This window comes from Pipistrellus kuhlii, unplaced genomic scaffold (assembly GCF_014108245.1).
Source record: "Pipistrellus kuhlii isolate mPipKuh1 unplaced genomic scaffold, mPipKuh1.p scaffold_m20_p_13, whole genome shotgun sequence".
Classification (NCBI taxonomy): Eukaryota; Metazoa; Chordata; class Mammalia; order Chiroptera; family Vespertilionidae; genus Pipistrellus; species Pipistrellus kuhlii.
In genome coordinates this window covers 48,726,311-48,742,112 of record NW_023425438.1, presented here as the reverse complement: position 1 = coordinate 48,742,112, position 15,802 = coordinate 48,726,311, and the positions used below count along the sequence as shown (strand labels likewise).

The following is a 15,802-nucleotide window of genomic DNA, read 5'->3' as shown; positions in this document are numbered from 1 at the left end:
TTCAAAGGAGAAAGTCATGTTTCATCCTTTTACACTAAAGGGCATTTTTGAGAACCTCATTGTGGAGATCCCAGATTCTGCAAGGTGGCAAATGCTTGAAGACTGCAGACTGGAGCAAGGTGATCACCAGGCAGTAATCTGAGCAGAGGACTCGGGAAGGAGAAAATCTATGTGGTGGCTGACAGGGGAACAGGTGACTCAAAGTAGCCATGAGGCAATTGCCAATGAAGGAACACTGTGATAGAGTTGGACAACCTGGCATCGGACAGGACAGGTGAAAATTTCAATGAGTGAGAAATCCCCGGGCCAGGCTGGGAGCAAGGCAGGGGCAATCATCAGAAACTGCTTTTGTCTATGTCCCTGCTTCAGCCCTTTGGATTTGGAAGCCACCTGCAGCCATGAAAAGTTTCCATGTGCACGTCCTTCTTCCAGCAGTGGGTGTCCATCTCCAGCTGCGGATACTACATGTACTGTGGTCTGAACTGGGTCCCCTAATCCCATGAATTTGCAGCCCCTAGAACTTCACTATGTGGCCGCATTTGAGTGTTCGTCTTCAAGCATGCAGTTAAGGTGAAGTGAACTCAGTGCTGTGGGTCTTAATCTCGTGTGACCTGTGTCCTAGGAAGAGGAGGGGAGGACACATGGCAGTGCAGAGGGGGGTCCATGTGACACACAGGGAGAAGACGGCCATCTGCAAGCTGAGGCGAGACCCCCTCAGGAGAAACCAGCCCTGCTGACAGCCTCCTGTCTCACTCCGAGCTTCCGGAATAGTGAGAAAATGAATGTCTGCTTCTGACACCACCCAGAGTGGTCCTATGTTAAGGCAGCCCGATCAGCCTAACACAGCCCATTCCAACACACTTCAGTGCCCTGGGCAGCAGTGCTCATATGGCAGCCAAACTGAATCAGGCCCATGTCCAACAGCACTGAAGGGCTGCATCTCTGTGGGAAGGACATCTGCTATTGGCCAAGTTCTGCAAGGACTGTGGACTGAGTGGCAGGGGTAGTTTAAACAACAACATCAGCGAAATGCCCATGAGTTGATGGAGTCTACTGTGAAGGCAAACCACATCTCTCTTTCTCTCTCATATTTCTACAGATATGTGAGGAGTGTCTTTCTACCCTCCCATGTAGCTGGTGGGAGGAGTGGGGGTGCGGGTTTCTTTGTCATGGGGCTGTGGGAGAGTCTAGGGAGAGTCCTAGGACGGTCCCTGAGGGGGAGTCCGCAGATTTGAGTGTGTGTCTGGGCACTGCCAGGTCCTCTTGGGGTTGTGGGTGTGGAGACCCTCGAGGCCGGCTCTCACCTCTGACAGGCACTGGACTGTGTCGTCAGCCTGGTGCACCTGCACCCTGACCGCGTAGGCGGTGTAGTCGGGTCCTTGGGCCAGCACCTCAATGATGTCCTCCTGGGAGCTCTGCAAAGACAGAGTGGGTACTGCGACAGGAGGCCTCAGGAACCTCCCACCCAGTCTGCGGTCCTGTGTCATGGCAGACCTCGTCTATCAGGACACAGGGAGGATGTTCCTGGCAGCCCTGCTGAGCTAGCAGCCGTTGATTTGTGTCAAGGTCTAGCAACAGGGAAAGCCTGAATCACTGATGAAAACTGTGCCCCTGTTGGGATGATATGGAGTTGGGTAAGGCCACAGCTCCTGACCTGGCCTCACTGCAATGGTTTGTCGTCCTCTGTGAGGTGATAGGTTGCGGAGAAAAGTATTCAAGACCTCAATCCCTCCTTTACCCACAACCCTCTATTTTTAAAATACACAGCACTATCAAGTGGGAGGATGTTTAAGGCCTGGGAAAGGTCGACAAGGACAGTGGAGCCGGGACCAGTCCACAGGTTACTTGGGGGAAGGGAGTTGATAATGAATTGAAAGGAGCATAAGGAAAAGACAGCAACAAATACCTCCTCTAGGATCCCAGCAAAACATGAAGAAAGATTGCTTTTCTACCCTCCCAGGGACCTGGTCGGGTGGATTGAAGGTACAGGTTTCTTTGGGAGTGGGTCTGTGACATCTTGGAGGCCCCTAGTTTGAGTCAGACTTCTGGTACCACCCCAGCCACCACAGGATCCTGGGTGTGGGCCAGCCCTCACCTCCGTTTGGCCCTGGACTGTTTTCCCGGCCTGACGCACTTGTCCTTTGTACCCGTTGATGGCATAGGTGAACCCGTCTGCCAGCTCCTCTATGCCGTCCTCATTGGAGCTCTGCAAAGACAGAGCCCACTACCAGAACAGGAGGCACCGGACCAGTGCCAGCTGGACAGAAGCCCGCCACCCGCTCTGCTCCCCAGATCAGGCAGAGAGGGGCATCTGCAAAGTTCTCCAGGCAGGGAGTGAAGTTGAAGACCCCTTGAATATACACACCTCCCCTCCACCAACCTCATACACCATCTTAACAAGCAGGTAGCAGATCTCCAAACACAGCATTCACATGACACACCCTCCAGGCTTCTGACACCAACCCACCTGCTCCTGCACAGGATGTGAGTCCCTCATGCATGCTGTCCCTCACCATCCCCGACACACACACACACACCACACACACACACACACAAACACACATACCAGGGATGAGGGGTAAGAGGTATGGGGCTTCCTAGGTGTGACTCCAGCTGGTGCCTGGCCTGGATGGATGTGGCCCCGGCTGCCCTCAGTTACCTGTGGGTGCCTCCTGCCAGAGGGCCTGGGGTATCTGTGGTGGCGCTTGCGCCTGTTTCTACACCAAGAGAAACATCTCTCAGCCTGGGCTTTCTTCTGCCCTGAGCCTCGGAAGAATGGGAAGCAACACAGAGACATCTTGTCTTCTGACCCTCTCCACTCAAGTGAGCTGCAAAGGCAGTTGCTTTCAGAATGTGGGTACCTGGTTACCATGGTTCCAGTTTCTCTCAGCAAGGAAGTGAGGTCACCCCTTCAAGGTTCCACGACCTGTGCCCCTTCCTCCAATCAGAGCCACCCAATGGCCCCATGGGCTCTTGACCCCTCACCCTCCAGGCCCATGTTATCGCCATACCTGGAAACTAATCAGTACCCAGTATCCAACACAGCCCTCTCCCCAGCTCTCTGGGAATGTGTGAGGGACCCCGGCTTGGGAGAGAAAGCTGCGTTCATACCTCCTTTTCCTTACTTGTTCTGTGCCCTGAGGAAGCCTCTGTGCCTCTCAGGGCATCCCCCAGTCTGCAGAGCTGCCCAATGGGGATGATGCTAGACACCATTTCCATAGGAAGTCATCAGGTGTAGATGAGACAAGGCCCCTAACACCTGTGGGCTGGCGTCCCCAAAATCTGATGAACAAACATAGACGTGTATAAGTGTGACAAGAATGAGTAGCACACAGCATGGGACACTGGACAAAACAGGCCTGAGGTGCAGCCTGAGATCTCAGGGAAGTCACTGCTCATGTGGGCCTCATTTTCACGTCTGCACCTTTAAGGTTTGAAATGACAGGAAATTCAGAGCTTGTCACCCAGGGCCTAAAACCTCGCAGTGGTGTCTTTTTACACTTAGCATCAGAGCCAGTGTCTTATGTGGGCCCAGGGGTTAGGGGCCTTCACAGTGGCTGGACTTCATTGAGTCCAGCCTCCTGGTGGGGACATCCTTGTGTGTCCGCTAAGAGCACAGTAACTGGCTTCTGAACAACAAAGCGTCGATCCCAGGGGATGGTATGTCAGGTCCTGACACTTCTCTAATAGTCTCTCTCATTCTTGAGGTCCTTTCCTTCTCTCAGCCTCTCTCTCACTTTCTCTCTGTATGTGTGTCTGTCTGTGCCCCGGAACAAAGAGTCTACACACTTTTCCCCCCCACTTTAGTAAATCTTGGTTTTGGTAAGTTCTCTCCTTTGTTCTAAGAGTCCCTTGGTCTGAGAAGAGATACGGCTTCTTTTACTTCTTCATTATAACTTCTAGACATAACCTGTCAAGTCCCATGAGCATGATAGCTTTCTACCTTGACATTCCTGATACAACCATTCTAGTGTGAAACCATCAAGTTTAGCACCAAGAGTACTAACCCCATTGGGCTCAGTGCCTCTTGATACCGTGTGTTCTCTCTGACTTGTCAACCTCTAGTATCGCTGGGTCCCTAACCTTTCTCTTTTGGCAGCCCAAAGGATCTTTTGAAAATGTAAATGTGATCATGACCCTTATGGAAACATACCATGGCTTCCTATGGCCTTTAGAATTAAGTCCAAAATCCTTAGTGTGTCTGTCCAGGCCCTCCATGATGTGACCTTATCTTCTATCCACTCTTGTCTCCCCCTCACCCCTTTTCTCTAGTCACACTTTTGAGATCCTCATTGGCCTCACACTCACCCAGCCCAGCTGTGTCATTGTCATGCTCCATGTGCCAACGTTTCCCTCTGGAGTCGTTGGAAGACTGGTGTTCTTTCAGGCATATGTGGTCTTTCCTCTGTCCTCCTCTCTGCTTCCATACTGTTTCTTTTTTTCCTTTGTTTTGTTTTGCTTTGCGTGTGTGTGTGTGTTAGTTTGTTTTTGAGGTTTTTTATTTATTTATTCATTTATTTATTTATTTATTTATTTATTTATTTATTTGCTTTACCATGAAATGCTACAGCCTTCTCCATCCTGGGGAGTTTTCAGGATCTCATTCAGTGTGGAAGCTGAGAATTATGAGCAACAGAATACTGATGAAAGTAACAGTAGGGATGTGTTTTTCTCACAAAATAACCAATCCATGGGTAGGTGGATCCAATGTTGAATGCAGCTGCTCAGTGATAGCAGGGTAAGCTGCCAGCAACAAAGTGGCTGCAGCAACAGCTCCCAGGATCCAAGGGAGACAAAAAGTTCTGTCTTTGCTGTTGTGCTTTTTATCAGGGAGGAAAATAGTGTCTCTGAAATCAATTATGAGACCCTTGTGTGAACCCTTGGCCAGAACAGGCCAGACTGCAAGGGACATGGGTTCCTTTAGTAGGAAAGTGCTCCTAAACGAGGTGCCTCAGCCCAGGAGGAGGAGGAGGATTAGCAGGACAAGGAGGAAGAGGAGGAGCAGGAAGAGGAGAGGGACAGGGCAGTTGGGAAGTGTGTGATAGTGAGCTTCCTGTTTCTGCTGTGAACACTAATGGCCCCATACATTTCTTCTTTGTGCACATGTGGAGGCAAGGTGTCCCGAGATTCAGGGATGACTGTTTTCAAATCTGTTTCCTTGTCTTGAAGTAATCTATCTAATGGGGCCCATATTATACACATGTACCTTTATCAAAAAAGAAAATCTACGTGTTTATTGATGTCAGAGGGAGGAAGGGAAACAGAAGGGAGAGAAAGGAGGGTGGGGGGAGAGAGTAACACCAATGATGAGAGAGCCTCATTGATCACATAGCCCCTAGACAGCAACCCAGGGATGTGCCCTGACTGGGAATGAAACTGGGACTTCCTGGTTCAGGGTTTGACGCTCAAGCATTGAGCCACAGCAGCATGGCCACCCATATAACGTTCTAAGTTTAAACTTTCATTAATTCAAATGAAGTAAAGGTTAAAATTCACTTAGACACTTAGGTTTCTCTTGAGCAGTGTTAGCTTTGTGTGTAGACCAGCCGGTTTCCGTGGAAAGCAAGTAGAAACTGAAAGAAAGGAAATGTGTCTACCGTCAGAGCAAGAGTGTTCACGTGAGAACGATGAGCTTTGGATGATTGGGCAATGGCACTGTGTGGATCCCTCTTGCACAGCATGCCTCCTTTGGAAATACTCACCTACTACTCCTTTTTCCTTTTCTGCTTAGAAGTTTTTGACCTAATGGTTTTAATTTTAATTATAGGTTGTTCCAGTGGTGACAGTGAAGCATGGCCCTTCTGGTAGAACCAGGGCTGTGTACCCTGTTTCCGTACCGTCCTGAGCTGGTGGAACCATTGCCTCTTGCTAAGAGGAGTTTGACTGGTGAGTAAAATTCGGGGCTCATTGGGGAAGGAAAATGTTTAACGAACTGTTGAGTGGAGAGAGTTATTTTGAATTATTCCTGTTGCAACCAAAGCAATGCTCTTTCCATCCCCAGTGGTTTTCGATATTGTTAACAGTTATCCTAGTGGTTGTTGCTGCCCAAATGGCAACTTAAGCTACACACCGAGTGAAGTGGAAAGCAGCCGAGTAAGTAATTTTTGCTCCTCATGAGAGCATTTGAAGATATAAATTGGCACACGGGAAAGTTTGGAAAGATATGATTGAGTCTGGCCAGTGTTGCACAGTGGTTGAGGATCCCCCTGTGAACCAGGCAGGCGTTCACGGTTGGTTTGATTCCAGGTCTGGGCACATGCCTGGGTTGCAGACTGGATCATCATTGGGTGTCGTGAAGGAGGCAGCCGAGGAATGATTCTCTCTCAGCATTTTTTTGATCTCTCCTTCGCTCTCCCTGAAATCAATCTAAGTATAGTTTTAAAATATCTATTTAGCCTAGCCCCGGCTGGTGGGGCTCATTTGGGTGGGCATCTCCCCTTGCACTGAAAGGTTTCCGGATCAGTTCCCAGAACGGGGGCGCTTGGCAGGGTTTTGCGGTCAGTTCCTTTCAGGGGTGGGCGGGAGGCAGCTGACCCACTTTTCATCGATGTTTCTCTGCCTCTCCTTTCCTCTCTCCACTCTATATTTATATATTGGATATATGATCCTAGTGTAAAACCAGAAACTATATAAGTAAGAAAAGGAGAAGATACTGTTACTTCTAGTATAGTTTCAATTCCTCCAGTTCACTAGTGTTCACATTTTGATGCATACATTTCCAGATTTCATTTCTCCATTTCATCAATTTATACTTACCAGAAAAAATGAAATGTTTCAAACATTATTTTAAAACTGTAATATGCAGGGAGCATCCTTCCATTTCAACATATATGTGTATGTGTGTGTGTGTGTACATTTGTGTGTTTGTGTGTGTGTGTGTGTTAATCTATATATATGTTATATATATATTATGTATATGTACATGAATATATCAGGTCAACACATGTTTTCAATTCACAACTTTATTTCTATTTATTCAAGAAAGTACTTAATATAATGGATTAAAGTCTACATAAATAGCTAGGTACTATTGGACATTATCATTATTTACTATTATAAATATAGAGTTGGGGTTTATTCCTCTTAGTTATTAAAGATAATCGCCTAGAACTGTCATGACAGCAGCAGAGAAGGCTTCCAGCAGAGTCAGCACCTGTCTCCTTAATGGCCTCATGTACTGCCTCAGGCCAGGCCGCGCCATGGTAGTGCGAATGGCCGGACCAGGCTCTGGCTCCTGAGCAGCCCCTTCCTCTGGCTCTGGAGAGCTCCGGAGCTCTGGGTTTAGACCTGGAGTAAGAGAGAGAGGGGGAGAGAGAGGTAGGGAGAGAGAGAGGGAGAGAGAGATAGGGAGAGACAGAGAGAGAGAGACAGAGAGAGAGACAGAGAGAGACAGAGATATTTTCTCACACACCTGGCTTTCCCGTTACTTTCCACTGAAAGATGCCAGCGCCTTTAAGGGAAATCCAGCCCATACGCCTGCCCTCCCCAGGTTATGTGCCCAGGTTATCAGTCCCCCTCACCTTCCTGTGTTGCCTCGGTGGGCTCAGTATGCTCCAGCTCTAGATTTTGGGTTTGGCCCAACAGTTGTGATGCAGGGGACTTGATGGGCACCAAGGCCTGCTCTACCTCCAACAAGGCAAGTGGAAGGGGCTGCCCAAAACCCTGGACGTGGTCCAGCCAGGTCCCGACCATCGAAGCAATGACCCTGGGGAGAGGCAGGTGGGCAGTCAAGTCAGAGTTCTGGTGTTTCCTTCTACTCTACCCTCCCATGGCACTCTTGTTTGGGACTGAGCCTCTATGCAGTCCCCCTCATATCCAGGGCACAGCCCCACGCCAAACCCAGCCCCTATGTGGCTGTTCTGTTTGTAGCAGGTGTGGGATCCAGCAGGTTTAACGTGGAGTCTGTGTGAGACTCTTCTCCCCACTGGCAGCTCTCCTGAATGTCCTGTACACTGCCCACCCCAGCCCTCCATGCCCATGGGCATCTGGGCTGAGGACTGAGACAGACTCCTGAGCTGCCTGCTCACCACCATCCTGTTCTGAGCCGTCCACGGTGGTCAGTGGAGGTGGATGGAGAGAGGGGCAGACAGAGGACTATGGGTCTTGGGGGGAAGGAGACTCTGAGGCACAACTCAGCCCAGCGTCCTCTCTGGGACTACAAGAACAGGGACCCCATCCTCTGTCCTCTTTGACTCATGTCCTTCTGGAATAGAAGCCGGCAGAGTTCAGGCCTTTCATGGGAATCAGAAGGTGTATAAGATCAGGGTTCTGCCAGGCAGTTCCCCCAACTCACAGTCCCCACTCTGCTGACACAGGGGGGCCTCCTTCTGGACGCAGAGACCACTCACTTTATGACTTGGTCCTGCGGTGTGTCACTCTGGTCCTTATGAGGAGGTGTGCCTGCAGATGTCGAAAGCACCTTGACGGCATCAGCTCTGATGGACGGTGGACAGGACCTGTGAATGATGGACAGCGTGACTGCGGGACCCACTGCCTAGAACTGAGGCCCAGGGGTTGTGTCTGCTTCATTCCTTGAGTCGGCCTAAGCGTCTCCAAACCTGCTTGCCTGCAGTAGGAGCTTCATACACATTGTTGAGTAAATAAACTCCAACCAGCACCATCCCATCCACCTGAGTGGGCTTGGGGCCCCTGCTACCCGCCCGAGACCCCCCATGTGGCTACACTAAGGCTGAGGACCAGCTAGGTGAAATCTCCAACTGACTGACAGGCTGCTTTCCCTATGTTTTTCCCAACTGTGATGCCACAGGCCGCCGCTGGGTGAGTCAGAGTTCTTTCCAAGGGACACAGTGAAATCATTGCCACAAACCACCGGCACACATCCGGCAACCCTGTCTGAAGAGCCAGGGAGCAGGTAGGACCTTCCTTGGCTTTTCTCCACAGCAGTGCTATGAGGCTTATCCCTCACCACCCCACCTTTCAGAGGAGCACACTTAGACTCAGAAAGATGTGGTGACATTTTCAAGACGCACAGCTTGCAGAGGGCAGAGTCACGAGTGTGAGCTCACCTAGCTAACAGCTCCTCCAGGAACTGTTGGGCTCTGCAGAAGGCCAGAGTGGAGACCCGGGGGACGTTTCCCCCCAGGAGAGCTGGTACCATGGATGTGGCCACTTGCTCTAAGGTGCCTTCACGGAGGTCCTGCATCCAGCAGGACTCAGGTAGGTTACCAGTTACCTCAGCTGCGCCCTGGGAGGGACAAGTGAGGACATCGAGTCAGCGGCGTGACCGAGAATCCCACAGGATTGAGGACTGGAGCTCATTCGGGAGGTCCCAGCCACACAGGGACGTGTGCAAGAGGAGGGGCAGGAGCACCCAGGCTGAGGGACGTTCTAGGTCTTCAAAGTGCCACTTAAGTTCTGTGCATGTTCATACAAATGTCACCTTCTAGGCATCTTCCCCCTCCTCCACCCACATGTTCTTTCTTAGCTAAAGAACAGCAAACCTTCCTGTAGGTATAGTCTATATGAAGAGCATGGGCCCTACGAGTCCTCTAGAAACCTCCCCTTATAGAGCTGAGAACACAGAGGCTTAAGGATATCAAAAGTCTGGTGAAGGGCATGCAGATCAGAACTGGGACCTGTCCTACATGACATTCCCTCTCAGGTAATGGACGATTGATTATCTGTTCCTGACTTGGGTGGAAAGTGTGTGGGAGCCTTGTCGCTCCCCAGCGTGGGAACCGTGTACACGGTAGACGTGGCCTATGAAAACCATTGACTTCAAAGGAGAAAGTCATGTTTCATCCTTTTACACTAAAGGGCATTTTTGAGAACCTCATTGTGGAGATCCCAGATTCTGCAAGGTGGCAAATGCTTGAAGACTGCAGACTGGAGCAAGGTGATCACCAGGCAGTAATCTGAGCAGAGGACTCGGGAAGGAGAAAATCTATGTGGTGGCTGACAGGGGAACAGGTGACTCAAAGTAGCCATGAGGCAATTGCCAATGAAGGAACACTGTGATAGAGTTGGACAACCTGGCATCGGACAGGACAGGTGAAAATTTCAATGAGTGAGAAATCCCCGGGCCAGGCTGGGAGCAAGGCAGGGGCAATCATCAGAAACTGCTTTTGTCTACGTCCCTGCTTCCGCCCTTTGGATTTGGAAGCCACCTGCAGCCATGAAAAGTTTCCATGTGCACGTCCTTCTTCCAGCAGTGGGTGTCCATCTCCAGCTGCGGATACTACATGTACTGTGGTCTGAACTGGGTCCCCTAATCCCATGAATTTGCAGCCCCTAGAACTTCACTATGTGGCCGCATTTGAGTGTTCGTCTTCAAGCATGCAGTTAAGGTGAAGTGAACTCAGTGCTGTGGGTCTTAATCTCGTGTGACCTGTGTCCTAGGAAGAGGAGGGGAGGACACATGGCAGTGCAGAGGGGGGTCCATGTGACACACAGGGAGAAGACGGCCATCTGCAAGCTGAGGCGAGACCCCCTCAGGAGAAACCAGCCCTGCTGACAGCCTCCTGTCTCACTCCGAGCTTCCGGAATAGTGAGAAAATGAATGTCTGCTTCTGACACCACCCAGAGTGGTCCTATGTTAAGGCAGCCCGATCAGCCTAACACAGCCCATTCCAACACACTTCAGTGCTCTGGGCAGCAGTGCTGATATGGCAGCCAAACTGAATCAGGCCCATGTCCAACAGCACTGAAGGGCTGCATCTCTGTGGGAAGGACATCTGCTATTGGCCAAGTTCTGCAAGGACTGTGGACTGAGTGGCAGGGGTAGTTTAAACAACAACATCAGCGAAATGCCCACGAGTTGATGGAGTCTACTGTGAAGGCAAAGCACATCTCTCTTTCTCTCTCATATTTCTACAAATATGTGAGGAGTGTCTTTCTACCCTCCCATGTAGCTGGTGGGAGGAGTGGGGGTGCGGGTTTCTTTGTCATGGGGCTGTGGGAGAGTCTAGGGAGAGTCCTAGGACGGTCCCTGAGGGGGAGTCCGCAGATTTGAGTGTGTGTCTGGGCACTGCCAGGTCCTCTTGGGGTTGTGGGTGTGGAGACCCTCGAGGCCGGCTCTCACCTCTGACAGGCACTGGACTGTGTCGTCAGCCTGGTGCACCTGCACCCTGACCGCGTAGGCGGTGTAGTCGGGTCCTTGGGCCAGCACCTCAATGATGTCCTCCTGGGAGCTCTGCAAAGACAGAGTGGGTACTGCGACAGGAGGCCTCAGGAACCTCCCTCCCAGTCTGCGGTCCTGTGTCATGGCAGACCTCGTCTATCAGGACACAGGGAGGATGTTCCTGGCAGCCCTGCTGAGCTAGCAGCCGTTGATTTGTGTCAAGGTCTAGCAACAGGGAAAGCCTGAATCACTGATGAAAACTGTGCCCCTGTTGGGATGATATGGAGTTGGGTAAGGCCACAGCTCCTGACCTGGCCTCACTGCAATGGTTTGTCGTCCTCTGTGAGGTGATAGGTTGCGGAGAAAAGTATTCAAGACCTCAATCCCTCCTTTACCCACAACCCTCTATTTTTAAAATACACAGCACTATCAAGTGGGAGGATGTTTAAGGCCTGGGAAAGGTCGACAAGGACAGTGGAGCCGGGACCAGTCCACAGGTTACTTGGGGGAAGGGAGTTGATAATGAATTGAAAGGAGCATAAGGAAAAGACAGCAACAAATGCCTCCTCTAGGATCCCAGCAAAACATGAAGAAAGATTGCTTTTCTACCCTCCCAGGGACCTGGTCGGGTGGATTGAAGGTACAGGTTTCTTTGGGAGTGGGTCTGTGACATCTTGGAGGCCCCTAGTTTGAGTCAGACTTCTGGTACCACCCCAGCCACCACAGGATCCTGGGTGTGGGCCAGCCCTCACCTCCGTTTGGCCCTGGACTGTTTTCCCGGCCTGACGCACTTGTCCTTTGTACCCGTTGATGGCATAGGTGAACCCGTCTGCCAGCTCCTCTATGCCGTCCTCACTGGAGCTCTGCAAAGACAGAGCCCACTACCAGAACGGGAGGCACCGGACCAGTGCCAGTTGGACAGAAGCCCGCCACCCACTCTGCTCCCCAGATCAGGCAGAGAGGGGCATCTGCAAAGTTCTCCAGGCAGGGAGTGAAGTTGAAGACCCCTTGAATATACACACCTCCCCTCCACCAACCTCATACACCATCTTAACAAGCAGGTAGCAGATCTCCAAACACAGCATTCACATGACACACCCTCCAGGCTTCTGACACCAACCCACCTGCTCCTGCACAGGATGTGAGTCCCTCATGCATGCTGTCCCTCACCATCCCCGACACACACACACACACACACACACACACACACACAAACACACACACCAGGGATGAGGGGTAAGAGGTATGGGGCTTCCTAGGTGTGACTCCAGCTGGTGCCTGGCCTGGATGGATCTGGCCCCGGCTGCCCTCAGTTACCTGTGGGTGCCTCCTGCCAGAGGGCCTGGGGTATCTGTGGTGGCGCTTGCGCCTGTTTCTACACCAAGAGAAACATCTCTCAGCCTGGGCTTTCTTCTGCCCTGAGCCTCGGAAGAATGGGAAGCAACACAGAGACATCTTGTCTTCTGACCCTCTCCACTCAAGTGAGCTGCAAAGGCAGTTGCTTTCAGAATGTGGGTACCTGGTTACCATGGTTCCAGTTTCTCTCAGCAAGGAAGTGAGGTCACCCCTTCAAGGTTCCACGACCTGTGCCCCTTCCTCCAATCAGAGCCACCCAATGGCCCCATGGGCTCTTGACCCCTCACCCTCCGGGCCCATGTTATCGCCATACCTGGAAACTAATCAGTACCCAGTATCCAACACAGCCCAATCCCCAGCTCTCTGGGAATGTGTAAGGGACCCCGGCTTGGGAGAGAAAGCTGCGTTCATACCTCCTTTTCCTTACTTGTTCTGTGCCCTGAGGAAGCCTCTGTGCCACTCAGGGCATCCCCCAGTCTGCAGAGCTGCCCAATGGGGATGATGCTAGACACCATTTCCATAGGAAGTCATCAGGTGTAGATGAGACAAGGCCCCTAACACCTGTGGGCTGGCGTCCCCAAAATCTGATGAACAAACATAGACGTGTATAAGTGTGACAAGAATGAGTAGCACACAGCATGGGACACTGGACAAAACAGGCCTGAGGTGCAGCCTGAGATCTCAGGGAAGTCACTACTCATGTGGGCCTCATTTTCACATCTGCACCTGTAAGGTTTGAAATGACAGGAAATTCAGTGCCTGTCACCCATGGCCTAAAACCTCGCAGTGGTGTCTTTTTACACTTAGCATCAGAGCCAGTGTCTTATGTGGGCCCAGGGGTTAGGGGCCTTCACAGTGGCTGGACTTCATAGAGTCCAGCCTCCTGGTGGGGACATCCTTGTGTGTCCGCTAAGAGCACAGTAACTGGCTTCTGAACAACATAGCGTCGATCCCAGGGGATGGTATGTCAGATCCTATCACTTCTCTTATACTCTCTCTCATTCTTGAGGTCCTTTCCTTCCTCTCAGCCTTTCTTTCACTTTCTCTTTGTACGTTTTGTCTTTTCTGTCTGTCATATATCTGGAATTAAGATGGTAGGCACCCATGTCTTGAGCTGTCCTATTTAGAATGCCCATAGGAGAAATCTGAGGGAGTACCATTTCATTATGCATGAACTGGGGTTCTCAGTCCACACTGCATGCTGACGAAAACCATGTGAGTGATTTTGTAAGGAAATTTGTCCCCAATCAAGACTCATTTGAAATATATTCCTGCTTCACAGATACCTTGAGGCAGATGTACCCAACCAAACCATGTCCAGATGCCTGTTCCATAGAACTTGTGTGGTGTTAATATGTGTATTTCAGTGGTGCAAAGTTTGAGAGCATTGGTATTTATGCCTCAGTTTCCCCATTAGACACTTAGCAATAAGAAACATCCTATGCTCTCTGAAGTTATGTCCTCTTTGGAGAAGTTTCTGTTCAGGTCTTCTGCCCATTTTTTAATTGAGAAAGCTTTATCTTCAACTGTCATACTTTGTGAATAAAAGACATTTCAATCTCAAATAATATTCCAAGATCTGGAGACAAAGAATTGGACCTGATAATGCCAATAACCTGAAATACTAAGAAAACTAAAGTCACCAATAAAAACTAAAACTGGACCCCATGAAAAATGCATATGGTGTCAAAACAAGCCAGAGGAAAATCATTTGGGCAAAATGAAAAAGGATCCCAAGTCAATTTTATAGAAAATATTCCTTTATTAACTTTTGGCCGAGAATATATTTGTATATTTTCAGAAAACAACTTTGAGACCATGTGGATTCTGACAACAGAGGGGAAGTGACAGGACTACTCCAACCATGAAGACAGAAGAGAAGCAGTCCAGAGATAGAAGACTCTGACAACTCCTTGCCATAATAGCAGTCAGCAGCTATATGTCACTGCAGGTTGTCCAGGACCAAACTGGAGAGGGTTGGACCTGCATTGCCACCATTTGTTCACCATCCAGAACTGAAATATCATTGCTGACATATACACATAAGGAACTGTTTGACATTGAAATTGGGTCTCAAAAGAACTGTTTGTCCAGAAAGAAACTCACTACAGACTGATTCATATGCCTTTCAGCATAATGATTATTGCTTGTCTCATTTTTTTATTCTTTTTTTAATATATTTTATTGATTTTTTACAGAGAGGAAGAGAGAGAGATAGAGAGCTAGAAACGTTGATGAGAGAGAAACATCAACCAGCTGCCTCTTGCACACCCCCTACGGAGGATATGCCCGCAACCCAGGTACATGCCCTTGACTGGAATCGAACCTGGGACCTTTCAGTCCGCAGACCAATGCTCTACCACTGAGCCAAACTGGTTTCGGCTCATTTTTTATTCTTATAAATATATTTCCAGTAGGATATGATCTCACTCATCTAGGGAAAAATGGTGAACAACATAGACTGATGAACAAGAACAGACCCAGAGATAAGGAGCCATGGGTGAGACTGTTGGACCTCAAAGGGTGGGTGGGGATAAAAGAGAGAGATCAACCAAAGGACTTATGTGCATTTGAGCCTAACCAGTGGTCAAGGACAATAGGAGGGTGGGGGCATGAGAGGGGAGTGGTGGGGGATTGGAATGAGGGGTTGAGGACAAATATGTGATACCTTAATTAATAAAGTAATTTTAAAAAAATAAAAATAAAACGGGGGGGAAGTTTCAGCTCCATTCACCTGTAAATGATTTATGCCCTTGCATCATAGTAAAGGTCTCTTTAGGGAAACAGAAAGCAGATGGACTGGACTCATCTGAACCAATGATTTGAAATTTAAAACTTTCTGGTGAATTATGTGTGTACAGGGAACACCCTAAGCAACCAGTAAAACGCTGGACACAGATCCACAGCACTGCAGATGATTCAGAGGGTCTGCGAGAGTATGTTCCAGTAACACACCAAGGCCAGAGAAAGAAACAGAAGAGCAAAAAAGAGAGGAAATAAAGAGAAAGCCCTCCAACAGACTAACGACTTCAGACTCCTCTCTAGTATCTGCCTGCTTTCCAATGCTTTCAGTTCCTTCAGACAATTGCTTTTTGTACATTGCCCAGAATTTACAGTTGTTCCAAAAGGAGCTTACTCAGCCAGCATGCTTTTTATTTGGGACAAGGCTTAGGTTTAATAAAGAAGTACTCGGGATCCAAGACGACTGCGCCCAGGTAAACACCTAGCCGCAGCGCACACAACAATTTCAATAAAATACAACTAAAATATAAAATGGACATTACCCAGAACTACAGGAAAGTCAACTGACTGGAAATTCTACAACGAGAAGCAAGGAGAAAAGCAGAAGGAAGCGCGGAGGAGCTA

The 15,802-nt window shown here is 49.6% G+C and overlaps 1 long non-coding RNA gene across 1 annotated transcript in view; it reads left to right on the top strand.

The window, feature by feature from the left end:
* LOC118717659 overlaps positions 1 to 14,286 on the top strand; it is a 107,086-nt gene extending 92,800 nt beyond the window's left edge. The window contains exons 4-5 of the long non-coding RNA XR_006741472.1: positions 5,768 to 5,886; positions 14,238 to 14,286. This is a non-coding gene — a long non-coding RNA (uncharacterized LOC118717659). The remainder of the gene's footprint in view (positions 1 to 5,767; positions 5,887 to 14,237) is intronic.
* Positions 14,287 to 15,802: the final 1,516 nt, after the last annotated feature.